Below are 14880 nucleotides of genomic sequence, written 5' to 3'. Positions count from 1 at the left end.
ATAACAGCACATTATGCAGTGAAGCAGCGACATTCTCCCATCTCATTCTTTAAAATGCCCTTAATTTGAACTTTAAAATCAGATATGGTAGTGAGGGCCTGCCGTTTCAAAGTTTTTTGAAGTCCATTCCAGGCAGAGGGAGCAGAGAACATGAAGGCCCTTTTCCCAAACTCTGTGCGGGTTCTGGGTACTGAGGCATATAAATAGTCCTGGGATCGTAAGCTGTAAAATGGGTTTGATGTGATGGTGAGGTATGAACCGAGGTAAAAAGGGAGCTGACCAATAATTGCTTTATAAATGAAGGTGTACCAATGAAGCAGTCTACGGGCAGTCAAGGACGGCCAGTTAACTTTAGCATACAGAGTGCAATGATGCATTTTAAATGCTTTTGCATTTAAAGCATGTATACGCCATCTGCCTTGATGTTAGAACACTTAGTGATCACTTACAAATTCTCTGTAAAGTTTTGAGAACTTTTGGGGATGAGGTTCCGGATTGTTTCGCCATCTAAAAGGTGAAACGCCTCCTCATCGATATCTTGATCTGAAAGACAAAGACAGAAAACAAAAATACTTTTACAGTAATTTCAGTGCCATCCAGTGGCAGCTAACTCCAACACAGGACCAGGCTGGCAGGACCAGAGAACCAAGATGAAGAACAGAATAATGTGTGTGTGTGTGCATGCATGTGTGTTGAAACCCTATACAATACTGCTTTGTCATGGAAACATTTCAATGGTCAAGAAAGTAAAAGTTCTCACCTTTAAAACTGTCTGTGAGCTCTGGCAATTGCCACTCAATAAGCTTTTCTGTGACAAAGCTGTCCATCAAGACTGGCCTGAAACAAAAGAGAAAGCAATGTGGAAATGAACACATCTGCAATTAATTAATGCCTCATGCCCAAGTCTCAGCCACGTGTGAACGATAGGCCAAGTATACTTGCTGACATAGCAGCCTAGAATATTTAGCACTGAATTCAGGTGTAAAAAGCCTCACCACATGTCTGTCTTCCGCAGTCTACTGCTTAATTTAGTATAGGATGTTGTAAATTGATGCCCGAATCGCGGGACATTAGAGAGATGATGGAAATGTAGACCTCAAAATGGCGCAAAATGGCGCAAAATGGCGCTAAATCTCAGTATGTAGCTAGCTAGCGAACCAGCTATGTCACCGCATTGAGAGGACAACAGCTTTATTACACACATATGGTTAATAAAGATATCAATCATATAACGTTACACAGCTATAGATAGTCTCCAGTTAATCTGGTATCATTACAACCCAAAACACGGTAAAATTAGCAATAACAGTAACGTTACTAGTACTGGCTAACTAGGCCTAGCTACTAGCCAGAACCTTTTTAATACTCATAGACTTGGTCACTTTCGGTAGCATGCTTGAACGGTAATGATTTATGTGTCGTGTCGTGTGGCTTATTTATTAATAGAGGTTACCACATATTTTTACAAGGTTAGAGATGAACCGATTATAGAAATTAGTAACTAAGTTGCAACTTGCGGTGGCTAGCTAGCTAGCTAGCTGATGACGCGACAGATAGCTGTGAAGAGCTAGCTAATTTAGTTCCACAACGTTCACAGTGCATGGTTAACACGACGCAATAGGCACAATGGATGGGTTGAGATATAAATACTGTGCTAACGAAACGAGATCTTACCTTGAGTCAGTGAAGCCTTTTCCGTGATCGTGAAGAGGGTTTGTTGAACCGTGTTGACTGTGAACGTGGCACTGTGTTGACTGTGAACGTGAACATGACCCTCTGACTGACTAGAACAAAAGGCATGTACGATAGTTCCCAGTGGGGGAGGGGTGTAGCTTTGCATATCCCGGCGGAAACACCCAGCTCTCTGACCCAACACATGGGTTATGTCTCAGAAAATTGACCCATAATTATTATAACTCACAAATTGGGTCAAAATTGGGTCTCAATAACCCAAATAATGGTTATGCTCAGAGAATTAACCCATAATTTTAACCCAACACGATTAACCAAGAAATTGGGTTATAGAATTGACACAGGTTACAGGTATACAGTTAGGTGCAGTGGGCTAAGCAGAGTTTTGATTCAGAAGTCTGACAGCTGAGGAGAAGAACCTATTCGTGGTCCTGTTGGTTCTGCCTGGGAGGCTGCGGTAGCGTGTTATCGGTAGCTGCGGTAGCGAGCGAGTTATCCCAAAAATTATCCCAAGTCAGGACATAATGTTAACCCTTGTGCCTTGTTAGGTAACTGACAGAGTTGGCACGCTAGTGCATGAAAAGATTGCATCACGTTCAAGGTCATAAAAAACGTAATTTGTAATATTTCGTTCCAATAATTTTTGTATGAATAACACTATAAACCTAACTCAAAGATTTCTGAATTGTAACCCCTTATATTCCCGTTTGTGTTAGGGTAAGGGTTAGGTTAGGGGACTGTTCCCTAACACTGAGCAAGTGTTGGGGTGGGCACGGGCACAGGGATGAGATTTTACCTTCTCCTAATCTTTCTGTCTGGGTAACCCTAACCCTAACCCTAACCCCCTAATGGAAAGAAATAACCCACTATGGACGGTTTGAAAGCTAATATTGTTAACTTTTGTGTTAGAGGGTTTCAAAATCTAATCTTTTCAAATTCTGTGAATATATGGAAAATAAGCAAACAGACACAATTTCATGACATAATGTACAACAGCCACCGTTGTACACACAAACACACACAAAAAAAGGCTAAATACAGGAAATAGTTGCTAAGGAGGCACAAGGGTATAATCACTTCAATCAGGATTTTTCATTTAGATTCATTATCACCAGTTGCTACAGTAAGGCAGCTATTACCCTCTCAATTAACATAGACATACGATAATGCAGTGGGTGTAAAAAGCATAAACAGAGCGATGTCCTGACTTGGGATAATTTTCAGCTTGGTTGGGAGTGTCATTAAAACCCATCTGTCTAGGAATGACTGCAGTATAACCCATCTGGGGTTTCTTTTTGTATTCATTAATCCAAGGTTATGTCCCTTATTAAGACAGCAGTCAAAGCCCTAAAATGGCTTCCCTCTCCTAATGTATGAGGTCTACATACGGGTCTCGCTATTTCCGCGCCGTTTCGCCTCGAGAGCGATTGTTTATCAATGTTACCCTTACCTTAACCCTAACCTTAACCTTACTGGAGACCTCACCCCTACAGTAACCCTAACCTCAGCTAGATGCTGGTACGTCCTACAAAACCATGCCCCCACCTGGGCCCCGTTCCACGTACCTGGATAACTGAGTTAGCCGGATAACTTTAACTGGATAACTGAGTTAGCCGGACTTTCCGGTTCCCCGTACGTGGATTTTCCAAATCACCATGACAACAGATCCAAAAGTTTGAGCCTGGTCGAAAGCAGAGTTTAAGTTCAAGTTAGCCTGAACCATCGCCACGCCCCCGCAAAAAAGTGACAGCCCGTTTCCTGAAACTATTCCCACAGTCTACGATCTGCATTATACCATTCTGAATTACGTTTTTGTGCTCCATTCTTCCAGAGGGGGCTTTTGAAATGTAAAATAGACCCAAAATGCTGATACTAAATTCACTTTGTCCTAAATAATGCACGTTATATATACCGTGGCGCTCGCTCGGTGCGATGTACACATTATGACGTGGTTATTTTAATTGTAACTGGGATTAAGATGTCTGATGAGATGCGCTGTTTGACGGATTTGAGGAATTGAATGAGCCGTTGACGTCACATTAATGAATGAGGATAAAGAAATAAAACTTCATTCAAAATAAGGAATATTCTAAACACGGGTCTCTCGTTCATTAATGTATAAACAATGAATTTATCCCATCTGGCACAGTGGCCCAGCGGTAGTGCTCAAGTCTGCCAACCCACCGACCGGGGTTCAAAACCCTGTGTTTCCAATATAATTTTCTTGAATATAATATTAATGATTATACGCCAAAGTAGCCTGGTTTTAAGTTAAAATATTATAAATCTACATGCATTGAGGATGTCATTCTTTATATAGCTCTCAACGTGCACCAAATTGAATTATTCCTATATTGCAAAAAGAAGGAAAAGACTAGGGTCTCGAACACCGGTCATCTGCGTGAAAGTCAAACGAACAACCCGTTAGACCACAGTAGAGATAAGTTAAAGATCGACTATACATCAATCAATGGGTAAGAGAGCCGTATCGTAATTCTGTTTAACAGTTTAACTAATTATTTTCGCTAGCAAGATCTCATTTGATTATTCAATCCAGCAGGCAAGTTTAAAGAAATATAATCTGATTGATTGAGGTAATGAGGGACTTAAAATTAGCCTATAGATAACGCATTTAACTTGTCGGCGAGGCGATTGAGCCGTATTGCAATCTGTCAATAAAGTTTCAAATCAATGAATCAATCAATGCCGTTAGAGAATCAGGATCTCTGCCATCGATACGTGCTGGCTTTTCACCTGAAGCGGCCGCGCGCATTTAGCCTGAGTCGCAAGTCTGGCTTGAGTTAACGAGACTGAATCCACCTTCGAGGAACAGGAAAATCCCGACTTCAAACATCGGGTTAACTGAAGCTGGATAATGACATCTTGATCGACTTAGTTGAACCACGTACGAGGAATGGGGCCCTGGAGTGAAATGGCATGATAGGGAATCATGTCAGCATACATCTAGGCAAATTGCCTTTAGTTAATATGCCTTACACATGATACAAATATCATATAAATATCAAATTATACACATTCCATCAGATGTAAAAGATTATTTTAATGGTCCATTCTAGGGATATGCAAAACTCACAAAATTGCAATTCGATATTCACTGGGAACTATTCGAAACCCCCCATGTTAACATATGATATTATTTCACTTAATAGCAAATGAGTGAGATAAGCAAACAAGCGAGCTAGCTGGCTGCTGTCATTGCTAACAGCTAGATATTTGGGAGTCGCAGCAGGCTAACGTTATTTCCGGGAATAAAAGCATTAATTCAGAAAGTTACATTGTTGATGCTTGAAATGTCTGAGCTAACACGTTAACCTGCTGTATACATTTGTTTTTACAAACGTGAGATAATCAATCTAGCTGGCTGCTATCACTGCTAAGAGCTAATGCTAGGAGCAGCAGACAAAAATGTAAAGCATTATTTCTTAAGGTTACATCACTGATGCTTGAAATGTGTGAACATGCCAAACGTACAAAATGTTGCTACCATGTAACATCTCCAGTCTCTTTATTCATCTTTATTTTCTGTTATCCCAGCTGTTAACAGACTGTTATGCTACCTGGCGAGCTAGCGAGCTGTACAGCATGCCGTTTATAGGTGTAACGGTTATTAGGGTCCCATCCCATCTCAATACTCTACACAGTGTAGGTGCGGGTAAAAACAAGGGAAATATACTGTATTTTTTTAGACAAAACGATATTCGCATTAACTATTTAATGCATTCATTTGGATGCGTGAATTGTGGAAACGTAGAATGGTTGAACTCTATCTGACAATATTATTACACAGAGGAAGAAGAGAGAGAGACGGAAGAAAGAATAAATAAAAGAACGAGTGGAAGCACAAAAAAAAAAAAAGGAACAAGGATTATATGAAGAGCAAGTAGTGTTGATCGAGAACGAGTGAAAATAATGGAAGGAGGAAAGAACGAGGATGACTGAATGAGAGAGAGAGAGAGAGAGAGAGAGAGAGAGAGAGAGAGAGAGAGAGAGAGAGAGAGAGAGAGAGAGAGAGAGAGAGAGAGAGAGAGAGAGAGAGAGAGAGATAAGATAATGAGAGTGCAATGAGAGCAAGTAAAGAAGGCCGCTGAGGTCTCGTTTCAGGGAGATAATGATAATGTGAGACCAGAGAGACCTCCTGCATCTTTCAAGTCTGTCTCCCCCTTGTCAGTGAAATATGAGACACACAGGCTTATGGACACACAGGAAATATATTGATATTTCAGGAGTCAAAAGGCTAATTAAGTGAATATGACGCTTCATTCCCTCTCCCGTGGCTGAGACTTGTTTTTTACAATCAGCTCACTGTAGTAAATCACTGCGTGCTCCCTGCTTCCACGCTGTACTCAGGAGGGTGTTGGAAATGCAGTGTATCACACACACACACACACACACACACACACACACACACACACACACACACACTCACACACGCACACACGCACGCACACACACACACACACACACACACACACACACACACACACACACACACACACACACACACACACACACACCTACACACACACACACACACACACACACACACACACACACACACACACACACACACACACACACACACACACACACACACACACATACACATTGGCAGTGTGTCACGTACTGAAGACGTACTGAACCCAAAATGCAGAACACAGACAATGCAGACAGGTCTTGGTATAACCCAAATAACGGGTGGGTTTATTTAGTTTAGTTTATTACCACTTTAACATAACCTTTAGAGGTCAGTGAATCAAGGTTTGAATGCGCCCAAGCACTGGAATACACAAACGTCATGCAGAATGCATTATTTTACTTTAGATACTTAAGTACATTCAATAGCAAATACTTCTCCACTTTTACTTAAGTACAATTTGAATGGAGGACTTTAATCAGAGTACGTTTATCTGGGTATTTATACATTTACTTAACCCTCGAGTCACCTTTGTCGCAGTTCTGGTCAAATGGGTTAGGGTTTTCCTCACGTGTGTTTGTGGATAGCGTTGGCTAGATTTCATGTATATGCCAAAAAAGTAGCTCAGTATCACATCTTGGACTCACATTACGATAATCAATTTTTTTTGTCACACCTTTCACCCTAGTCGCAGAACTGGACAGGTTAGGGTTAGGGGGTTAGGGTTACGGTCAGGGTTAACCCTAACCCCCCAACCCTAACCCCAACCCTAACCATAACCCTAACCCCAACCCTAACCATAACCCTAACCCTAATTTAAGAAATGGTTAAAATCCTGAAAATGACTAAATATTCTATATGTATGGTGATAATGATATTCATGAAGAAAAAAAATCAACAATACATTAAAAATATATGTTTTACTGAGATCGCAGTTTCGGTCACTATGGAGACAGGAGTGTTTTTTTTTAAGGTTGACTCGAGGGTTAAGTAAAGGAACTGTGTACTTCTTCCACTACTGCACATTGGACACAGTATCTGTTGTCATAAGCAGTGAGATAACGGTAGAAACAGATGCAATGCTTCTCTAATCACTATTCTGATAAGCATTATTGAAACCAACCTCCGAATGGGTGTTTTGATCAAGACATTTGGCTATTGAAAGATGCAAGATGCATTGACGAGCAACTCAGCAACATTTGTACAGAGCTACTGGATATGTTTTGGTACGGCATTTAGTTGAATTTGAAAGAAAGGGACAGTTTGTCAGTTTTCTTCTATTGGATATGTCATCCACCTCCAAATAAGATGTTTTTCTACGACAGCGGTAGATTTGGAATGGGAGAAATACTTTAAAAAATATATATCATTTTATTTTGTTCAACTTGAGAAAAGAGTTATACACGCATACTAAGCCTATTATCTTAAATCAACATCCAGAGGAAAGGTCATAATATAATAGAGCAACATTGTGCATACACTCCCTGTTCAGAAAAAAATACATGTGAAAAGGAAGGCTGTACTGTACCTGCATAATTAAAAACTAAAAGAGATTTGTATAAAAATAAATCCACACTGCCTTATTGTAAAATTCCACAATATCTTTTGTACGACAGCAGTGTCATATGTAGTGTAGTGTATGTACCTGAAGGAAATACATTCAACTAAAGCCATCTCATTAGTCTCCCATAATGCATCGCTCTTACAGTACAGCAATTGATAGTACTGTAGCTGCCACTGCAGTCTATTTATAATATTGTTAATTACAACATTTTCCAAACAACTCCTCTCTGGGGCGGAGTTGCAGTGCAAAACTAGTCATGGATGGGGTCACTTTGAACTATCTCAAACCCGCCCTATTTTCTGTTAACTGTGATTGAACTGTGTTCCCGGAAGCAACAGTTGTGATTGGAGGATCAATAAAACTGGGCAGGGTTTGAGATAGGTCAATTATACACAAAGAGAGCTATCATGGACTTGTCTTCACATCTGTACAGTTTAATACGGCAAGATTACTGCACATTCACATTTGCTGACACAGAAACACCACTGTGACTTCTCTCAGCAAAGCAAAAAGGAATGTAAGAACCTGAAAGAGAGACACAGAGAGGCAGTCCAGCTACATTTATCAAACTTTTTTTTAATATATACTCCCCCTGCTCTCCCCCTACTCTGTCATTCCCTGCAAACCACTAATACCCCGAAACAAACCCACTAATGCCCCAAGAGAAACAAAACCACTAATGCTCAAGAACGTTAGGTTATGACTATAACCAAGTTCTGTTAGTTAGGGGCGATGCTTGGCTTCGCCTTCTGCACTATCTCGCGTACGTGCACGCGTACTGAATAAACCACAAATGTACCTCTAATACCAGTATTAGTCTGACCACACCCCTCATCAGCTTACCTTCATAAGCAGGTGTGTGGTCACCTGCTCTCCTCCTTCCCAAGCTTTCACCACAAGGTGAGGTCAAGGGCTGCAGCGGCCGTCCGAAGCCAAGCATCGCCCCTAACTAACAGAACTTGGTTATAGTCATAACCTAACGTTCTGTATCGTTAGTGGCTTAGCTTGGCTTCGCCTTCTGCACAAGGGAGGCCAAGCGGAGCCACTTGGCTGACAAATACACCCCGCTGACAGCCCCCCAAAACCATCAGAACAGGGAGGGCCGAGCCCCCCCGACCCCCCCTAATGGAGGGTAGCCCCCCTATTAGGGACGTCACGGGAGGGCGACGGACCCGACCGTGCGAAGAGGCACTCAAGCAACTCAACGCACAGGGTGAGCAGACCGTGGCTTGACCCACGACTACACACACGCACAACCCGCATGCCACCCGGGAACGAACGGAGGAACAACCTCGTTACTGCCCCCAGAATCACGGGGTCAAGGGCAAACCCAACCCCGTGGCAAGGCCGTAGCAGCGGAGCACGAAGGAAGACCCAGACCCACCAAAAGGACTGGACTCCCTGGAATGGGGGCCCGGAGAAGTCCATGATGCCAGCATCAAGACCCCACCAGGTGGGCACGTAGTGCCCCGCCCCCCACATCGCCAGCGTATTCGGACAAAGGCCCCTCAGTTACTGCACCTGGTATTCCCAGGCGGAACCAACCAGGCCAGTAAGCCGAGCGGGCCCCGTCCCCCCAATAGTACACCGCCTGGCACACTGACCCTGCAGAATAGGCAGTCAGCATGGCCGTAAGCACACAAAAAAGGTTAACCAACGGAAGCAGGCAGCGCACCGGGGAAAAACCAGGCAACAGGCTGTTAACCCTAGCCTGGAGACTGCGGACGAGACAGGCGCCAGAGGGGACAGCTGAACACAGCCGCCCCGGCGGAAGGAGCGTAAGCTGGCGGTGTTGCATGACCAAGCCTCCATTTAACAACCCCCACCCAGAGGGGTCGAGGCAGAGAAGGCTGACACGATTGGCAGACGTCATGAACGTGCAGGGGCACCCTCAACCGGTGAACCCGGGAGTTGACACTGCTCCAACACACCAGGGAATCAACCACCTCGGTGTTACCCAATGCGGTGGTTGTTCCTATAACCCCTCAAGAAAAAACTCCAAAACACACCTGCGGGTATACACCGGCTATACCGCAGTACAAGTGTTTCAGTTTCCAAAAAGGGTTAACCCAGGCCTACGGGTCGCAAACATCACTTCGGACCGGGCCTGGCGGTACGGGAAGCACAGGGTCACCAGAGGAGGTCAAAAAACCACCCCCACAGGCCCCTCTTCGCCATGCGTGAGAGAGGAGCGAAAAACAATGGAGAACCAGCCCCTAAGCACACCGTACCTGGTATTCCCCGGCGGTCTCCCAACCAAGTACTAACCAGGACCAACCTGTGTAGCGGCCGAGATCCGACGAGATCGAGCGCGTACAGAATGGCATGGCTGTAAGCCATGACGACAGTGCTGAGTAAAAACATACCCAACCAGGGTCTCCATAGCGCTTAACCCTGTGACACCCAGACCGACCTGGCATTTTTCCCCCTGAAAAAAGCCCAAGTCCCTCAGGGTACCAGAACAGCAGATCTGCATCCCCGGCGGACAACGGGTTCAACCGATCTGGACCAGCGTGACCAGAACCAGTCCCGTGCCCTAACCACGCCGACATGCCCCAGGAAAAGGGCAGATATGCGTGTTGATCTTAACATGAAAAGAAGGCGCCACCCAGACGTCGGGACGAACCGCGCCTGGTGGCCCACCCCAAGGGCGTGAGACCCCACTACATATGTTCAGATCCATCCCGTCATCATCCCCCAGACATGAACGAGGATCCGTCGACAACCCACCCAGGTCATGGGATGTGGTCGCCGGAAGAGGAAAAACCCCCATCTCAGTTGCTTTATAAAAACGCTGTTTCAACCACAAGGAACTAAGGCGTGCCAGTCAATCGCCTGTTTACAGCGAGCTAGCACTATACGTGCGTCGGGACACACCCCCATCAATGAACAGGCTATTTAGACCTGCCATTGAATCCCCAAGGCGCCCAGGGGAACGACAAGAGGGGTGTGACACTCCCTAACTCCAACACTTCTGGAATAGAAAGAAGGAAGCATCAACAGTATGTATCCCAGTCTACACAGCCGGGGTAAAAAATGTTCACATTTTTACATCCCACCACCCTCCCATAGGAAAGAGACGGGGATCCCCAGAGAGACTTCCCACGCGAGCTGTACAGATTGAAAAGAATATATTGCACCTTGAGCCATGTAAAAAACTGGTTTTAGGGCCTCCGGGGAAGAGGCACCGAACCCATACACACTCAATAAACGAATTGAATCGAATATACATACAATAGAAAAGGACCCTTCTAGAGGGTCCACTCACTTTGACAATCTGAGGAGGAAGGCTCTGTACTCTGATGGAGGCTTCCTCACATGGATCACATGGAAGAAGGAGTCCGAACTCACAGAAGGCCTGAGTAGGCGCTTGGTGAGGAGGAGCCCTGACCACCCCCCCTGAAAACAGATCCATCACATGGACCTGAACAGCACACGGAAGTCCTACCAACAGAGACGCGCACGGTGACGTACTCTATGGCGGGGGAATTCCTGCGGTGCACACGCCCAATATACCAGGCCGTGGGACCAGGAACTCCCTCCCCCCCCCCCCCCCCCCCCCCCCGTAACGTGCCGAACCGCCACGTGACGGGAACCTTGAAGGACAGGGGGTGTACCCCTGACCGACAGAACAATGGGGAGAGGAAAGGTTACCAGTTCACCCCTTTACGACCCCACACCCATGATACGACGTAACGACAAAAAGAGAATATGACACAGTCATAGTCAACCCTATGAAGCGTTTCACAGCTCCACACAGCGCACGAGCTAACCTGCTATCTGATTTTTACTAAGGAAAAACACAGAATAGAGAGGGCTCTAAGAACCCCGGTCCAACATACACATGTGCTTCTGTGGTCAGTACAACCCAGTTGTAGGTCACATGACACACACAACCCATCATCATCACAATGAGAGAATACATCATTCTTGATTAGTATCGACCACAGGCCTTGCTAAGCACACATGACCGCAACCAAACCAATTTCCCTTTAGGAAATAAGTTTCTCCAGCAGATTTAGCACAACCTCAGCAATCAAGCTGAGAGTTACATCGTATCCCTACCACACAAAAGACACAATTAATGCACAACATGTCTGATAGGAGGTGATAAAGTCCCCAGGGAACCGGGGGGGGAAAAACACAATCCTCCTATTTTACCCTTAATACGGCCAGTTAAAACAGGAAAACCTGTTAATGTGTGAACTCACTGTCCATTGTCATTACAGTCTGAGAAAGAACATTCTTTTACTCACTCGTCACCAAGCATAGCTTCATAGGTTAGTTGCCTTAGTAGTGAGTACACGGTACACATAAACACCATGATGTTTCTCACACAACAACCAGATCAATACATCACGACCTGCACAGAGAAGCTACTGCCAGTGACAAAAACAGCTCACACACAACCCGCAACGTATCTCAAATGCATTGCAACAACACACGTTTTGGGAAAAAAACACCGTCATTCACAATACATTTAGCAAGGTAAAACCAGAAGACGTGTTATGAGGGTCTGGCCAACCCCGTACCTGCCCGGAACGCAGATCAGCGAAGTGCAGTCATAAGCCACCGTAGAACACAGCCCTCTTTGTTGACGCAATCCCCGTCTAGGCTCAGGCAGGGTTGACGAACATCCCCTGTCAAAGATGACGTCGTGGTCAAGAGTGTAAAACATGTTAAAAATCAAAGCACGTTCAACAGAATAGCATCAAGCTAACGGCTGCTCCAAACGTTCGGGTGCTATCGCTTCCGCTCGCGAGACGCCGATCTACGACGCACGCGATCAGGAGCGAGCTCCCGGCGGCGCGCGAGAAGCCTAAGCTACCCCGCGCCAGGCCACCGACCGGCTAACCGTAAGCTATGAACATGTAAACAATGACATAACACTCACCCAGACAGGCCGCCGTTCTGAACCCTCCTCACTTTTTAAGAGAAAAGAGAAAACAAGACGTCAACACCGCTTCACAACGGTGACAATAACACGTCCGGCGGAATCAGCACAGTACCAACTGGCCTGTATAGCTGACTTTGAACATGAATCTGCCGCTATCGCACATTACATGCACATATCCCCTCGTGAAGGAATACTCTCATTTGGATATGAAAGATGGGGTCTTAACACGGTGACAGAGAGAATCCACTCGTCCAGAACACACAGGGATCACCAGTGTCAATGGTCGCGGCCCACTAGTTAAAACTATAATGGTCGCCAGACCAAGGCCTTCTGTCGCCTAGACGGCTAAACAAAGGACCCTAGCCTGGGGCCGGTTTCCATAAACTTTGTCTAGTAGCCCCCATAGCACTAACAGACAAGTGGAGCCCGCCAGCAAACACTACTCACCCAACCTGGAACGCACCGCTCCTCACAACAGCGGCATGTCCGACAGTTCAGCTGTGGCCTGACAGGTTTCACCCCAACAAACACAGCAAGGAACTGCAGTTGAGAAGCATGCAGCGGCGTGCTCCCAATACGAAAACCGGTGGAGGGTTCGTAGAATGATCATCATCTTCTAGACACTCCAGTACGAAGACAATATCGCCGTATTTTCTCGAAAATAGTGAGAGAGAAAATAAAGATATGATGTCAACGTATCCTTGTTTCCCAAGCTGTTCCTAATCCAATTTCTTCCATCATGGTGTCAAGTGTGGGGATCTACCGAGGCACCTCTTCCTTGTGGTGAAAGCAAGAAGGAGGAGAGCAGGTGACCACACACCTGCTTATGAAGGTAAGCTGATGAGGGGTGTGGTCAGACTAATACTGGTATTAGAGGTACATTTGTGGTTTATTCAGTACGCGTGCACGTACGCGAGATAGTGCAGAAGGCGAAGCCAAGCTAAGCCACTAACGATACAGAACAACAAACTAATGCTCAAGATAAACAAACCACTAATGCTCAAGAACAACAAACCACTAATGTCCAAGAACAACAAACAACTAATGTCCAAGAACAACACACCACTAATGCTCAAGAACAACAAACCACTAATGCTCAAGATAAACAAACCACTAATGCTCAAGATAAACAAACCAATAATGCTCAAGAACAACAAACCACTAATGCTCAAGAACAACAAACCACTAATGTCCAAGAACAACAAACCACTAATGTCCAAGAACAACACACCACTAATGTCCATGAACAACAATTACCACTAATGTCCAAGAACAACAAACCACTAATGTCCAAGAACAACAAGCCACTAATGTCCAAGAACAACAAACCACTATGTCCAAGAACAACAAACCACTAATGTCCAAGAACAACAAGCCACTAATGTCCAAGGACAACAAACCACTAATGTCCAAGGACAACAAACCACTAATGTCCAAGGACAACAAACCACTAATGTCCAAGAACAACATTACCACTAATGTCCAAGAACAACAAACCACTAATGTCCAAGGACAACAAGCCACTAATGTCCAAGGACAACAAACCACTAATGTCCAAGAACAACAATTACCACTAATGTCCAAGAACAACAAACCACTAATGCCCAAGGACAACAAACCACTAATGTCCAAGGACAACAAACCACTAATGTCCAAGAACAACAATTACCACTAATGTCCAAGAACAACAACTGAAGTTCAGAGATTGATTCCCATGCATCCTTCAACAACACCTCAACAACCCTCCCTTTTGTGCATGTGGGTGATGCCTATAATAACCTTAAATGATGTATCCTCTCTCTCTCTCTCTCTCTCCTCTCTCTCTCTCTCTCTCTCTCTCTCTCTCTCTCTCTCTCTCTCTCTCTCTCTCTTCTCTCTCTCTCTCTCTCTTCTCTCTCTCTCTCTCTCTCTCTCTCTCTCTCTCTCTCTCGCTGTTCTCTCTGGTATATCCTCTGGTAATAACAAAATATCTGGTGGAATGTGAGAGATTGAAGTACCCCCCCCACCCCCACTGCGTTCCCCTAAATCCCTTATCCTTCTCTGGTCACTCTGCAGGAAGGTGTTTCATCCTCAGACTCGTGCTAAATAAGGCAGAGAGGCCTCCCATGGCGACTGCTTTAGCTCTCAATGGCATAATCCGGGCCCAGGTGACATGCTCATTTTTAAAGGAAAGATTATATTTTCATATTTTTGGAGACCCTTTTTGTTTGTCTTTCTTTTTCAGCTTGGGAGCTGAATGGAGGCCCTCTGTGCAGTTATCTTCCATCCAGTATGGCTGCCTGTAACCATTGT

The 14880-nt window shown here is 44.9% G+C and overlaps 1 protein-coding gene across 1 annotated transcript in view; it reads left to right on the top strand.

Annotated features, from left to right (window-relative positions):
- Window positions 1-14880, top strand: part of brinp2 (bone morphogenetic protein/retinoic acid inducible neural-specific 2) — a gene marked incomplete at its 3' end in the record, with an annotated part of 430343 nt that overhangs the window by 349659 nt on the left and 65804 nt on the right.

Source organism: Notolepis coatsorum (genome assembly GCF_963971535.1).
Source record: "Notolepis coatsorum genome assembly, chromosome: 13".
Classification (NCBI taxonomy): Eukaryota; Metazoa; Chordata; class Actinopteri; order Aulopiformes; family Paralepididae; genus Notolepis; species Notolepis coatsorum.
The sequence above is the reverse complement of the archived record's forward strand: the minus strand, read 5'-3'. Positions and strand labels throughout refer to the sequence as shown.